Consider the following 880-nt stretch of genomic DNA (forward strand, 5'->3'; position numbering starts at 1 on the left):
CACGCTCCTTACCAAACCTAACCCCCCCAACCCTGACCCACAGCAGCAAGAGAACAAAACATGACAACAGAAAGCAAGACACATGATTTCATTGATATTCAGTGTAACTAGAGGATGAAAGCACATGAACAGAAGTGAGCATGTTCTACATTGTTAGCTAAACTGTCTGTGATTCACCAGCACACAGGAGGTAAGAGCTGCACCAGTGGACTACACAGTGCATTCATAAAGTCTTCGGTCGGGACCAATCAGACTTTTATGTGTGAGGCAACATCAGGCTGGACTTAAACATTGCTTTACTAACTTAGTAAAACACAATGCAACAAATAAATACGTAGATATAAATGCACTGAACTGCCTGGCTCAAGGCCCAGAGCTCTACCTGAGGGCTGGACCCAATGGACTCAGGAGCCGCCCCTCGTCTCCTAAAGGGGCGGGGCCAACATGACACAAACAGGAAGCTGACTCTCAGTGGGGTGTCACTCCAATGATGTATGAAGAGAGGGCCGTCTCTTAACCCATCCTAAAGAGCTTCACATTAAGGTTGTGAATGCAGTCTTTACTGTCAGCTAAATCCACCAGCTAATATAAAACCCTCACCGTACCTTTCATGTGTCTGTAGTCAAAATGTCCCTTTAACAGTCAGCTGTATGTAAACTGGTACAGGTCATGGCTGGCGCTGGTGTAGTTGTATTAGGGTTTGGAACACCCCCTGCTGGTCTCTGGCAGTCATCCCCAACATAAAGAATGCTTTGACCAACGAACACATTTAACTTGATAATAAGACCCTCATCTCTCGCTCGCGCGCGCGCGCGCGCGCACGCACGCACGCACGCACGCACACACACACACACACACACACACACACACACACACACAC

Source organism: Anarrhichthys ocellatus, unplaced genomic scaffold (assembly GCF_004355925.1).
Source record: "Anarrhichthys ocellatus isolate YVR2014 unplaced genomic scaffold, GSC_Weel_1.0 scaffold5223, whole genome shotgun sequence".
Taxonomy (NCBI): Eukaryota; Metazoa; Chordata; class Actinopteri; order Perciformes; family Anarhichadidae; genus Anarrhichthys; species Anarrhichthys ocellatus.